We start from the raw sequence: 2,912 nt of genomic DNA on the forward strand, positions 1-2,912 counted from the left end.
ATCCACGTTATGTGGTGTTTTGCAGATTCTACATTATTCTTTAGTGTTGCATAGTATTCCATTGTGTGTATGTACCATAGTTTGGTTATCTATTCCTCAGTTGATGGACGTCTAGGTTGTTTCCATCTTTTGGCTATTGTAAATAGTGCTGTGATGAACATGGGTGTGTGTATATCTGTTCTTGTCATGGCTCTCACTTCTTTAGGGTATATACGTAGTAATGGAATGGCTGGGTCAAATGGTATTTCTAATTCCAACTTTTGAAGGAATCGCCATACTGCTTTCCACAATGGTTGTGCCGGCAAGCTTTTAAGACCCCAGTCGCTATTCATCAAAGTAGGATATAGAACACTGTCTTTGTGGACTATGTTTTACCAGTTGACCTTAGTGTGCTATGGCCCTAAGCCCCCATGCCCAATAACTCATTCCCTCACAGTGTTTGATTATGACTAAAAAGTTTTCATAACTTTGGCCCTTGTGTATTCTACTATATTCATGGTTATATTTGTATTACATATAAATACATCTGTAGAAAAAGCTTTTGTCAAACCTACATTTTTTTATGGGTGTAGTCCTATTTGCCTTCCCACACCTGTTTAGCTTATGTGTTTATTGATGTATTCACTCATAGATTCTTGTTATTACTGTTATTGCAGTATTGTGTATGTAATTGTATTTACTTTTGTTGCCTTTAACTCAAATGCTCCTCCCAGTGTCTTCCTCCAATCGTTTTGTGCTGACCTCCCCCTTATTGTATATTGCCTTATCCTTCACCAAAGTTAATAAGTATCTACCCTCTAGTTTGTGATTTCCCCTCCCTTCCCCTCCCTCGTTGATAACCTTCAAGGGATGTTCTTTCCGTGTAAACATTTTCTTGACTTTCTATAGTAGTGGTCTCATACAATATTTGTTCTTTTGTGATTGACTAATTTCACTCAGAATTATGTCCTCTAAGTTCATGTTGTTGTTATTGTTGTGTGCCTACATGTTATAAAATGTTTTCACAGATTCATTGTTACTCTTTAATGTTCCTAGTACTTTCCTGTGATATTAATAATATTGTTCGATAATTTCTGCATTCTGCTGGATTACCTTTCTTTGGAATGGACACAAATATGAATCTCTTCCAGTTGTTTGGCCAAGTAACTGTCATAAATTTCTTGACATGGATGAGTGAGTGTTTCCAGTGTTGAATCCATTTGTTGAAGCATCTCAGTTGGTATTCTGTCTATTTCTGGAAACTTGTTTTTAGCCAGTGCCTTCAGTGTAGCTTGGCCTTCTTCCTCACTACCATTGGTTGTTGATCATATGCTACCTTCTGAAATGGCTGAATGTCAACCAATGCTTTTTGGTGCAGTGACTCTATATTCCTTCAATCCTCTTTTGATGCTTCCTGTGTCGTTCAATATTTTTTCCCAAAGAATTCTTCAATATTGCAACTCAAGGCTTGGATTTTTTTCTTCAGTTCTTTCAGCTTCAGAAATGTTAAGTGTCTGGTTCTCTTTTGGCTTTCTAACTTTTGGTCTTTGCACATTTCATTATAATAAGTTACTTTGTCTTCTTGAAGGAGCTCTGGTTGTGTAGTGGTTAAGGCATTTGGCTGCTAACCAAAAGGTCAGTGATTTGAACCCATGAGCCACTCTGCAGAAGAAAGATGAGGCAATCTGGTTCCATAAAGATTTATAGCCTTAGAAACCCAATAGGGGTCACTATGAGTTGGAATTAACTCAATGGCAGTGAGTTGGTTTTTGTCTTCTCGAGCCATGCTTGAAATGTTGTTAAGCTCTTTTACTTCATTTCTTCCATTTGCTTTAGCTACTCTACATTCCAGAGCAAGATTCAGAGTCTTTTCTGACATTCATTTATGTCTTTCTCTTTTATATATATATAAAAGAGTGGTTTAGATGAAAGTTTACAGAGCAAACTAATTTCCATTCAGCAATCTATACACAGATTGTTCTATGACATTGGTTTCAATCCCCACAATGTGTCAGCACTCCCCCCATATTCACCTTGGGTTCCCTGTTCCCATTTAACCAGTTTTCCCCCATTTATCCAGTTTTTCTGCCTCTCCTGCATTCTTAACTTTGATTTTGGGCAAATGCTGACCTTTTGGTTTCATATAGTTGATTTTTACGAGGAGTATTTTCCTCCCCACTGTTATTGTTCATTTCATAGGCGTTTTATGTTGTTGAAAGGGGCCTTTGCTTTCTTTTTAATGATCATTTGCTTTCTTCATGATTGATGTCCTTAACGTCGTTCCACAAATTGTCTGATCTTCTGCCATTAGTGTTCAATGCATCAAATATATTCTTATAATATTCTAGTACGTTTTAATTTGAGAAGGTAAGAACTAAGAGAAGAATGAAAACAGAGTATGTGTATTTTTTTTCTGCCAAATCTTAGGATTAGATATAAAATTGTTTGAAACTTGATAAGTATTTGTGTAACATTATAGATTTAGAAAATTGTATAATAGATATTGGAAGCATTAATTGGTTACATAGAATCTTAACAAGATCTGTGATTTAAAGGGAAGTGCAGTACCATGGGTGTTCTTAGTGCCCTTCCTAGATCCTCCTTATAGGTTAGTTCCCCCATCCCCAGCTGCTGTGAACGTTAATTGAAAACAGTTCATACCTGCTCCTTCTCTGGAGCATTGTGCTCAGCCAAACAGAAGTTCTTTCTCACTGAGACATTTTGCTCCACTCTTCTTGGAGACAGACCTTGGCTAATGTATATCCCTACTTAACTCCATCCTTCCCTGCACTTCCCCCATTGCTGCCCACACTGCCCCCAAGTTTCTTTTTCATGTTTCTTCTTATTGTTAGGTGCTATTGAGTCTATTAAGACTCAGCATCCCCATAAGTTACAGAGTAGAACTGCCCCATAGGGTTTTCCAGGCTGTATTC

Source organism: Orycteropus afer, unplaced genomic scaffold (assembly GCF_000298275.1).
Source record: "Orycteropus afer afer isolate SDZICR_OR568_19922 unplaced genomic scaffold, OryAfe1.0 scaffold00215, whole genome shotgun sequence".
Taxonomy (NCBI): domain Eukaryota; kingdom Metazoa; phylum Chordata; class Mammalia; order Tubulidentata; family Orycteropodidae; genus Orycteropus; species Orycteropus afer.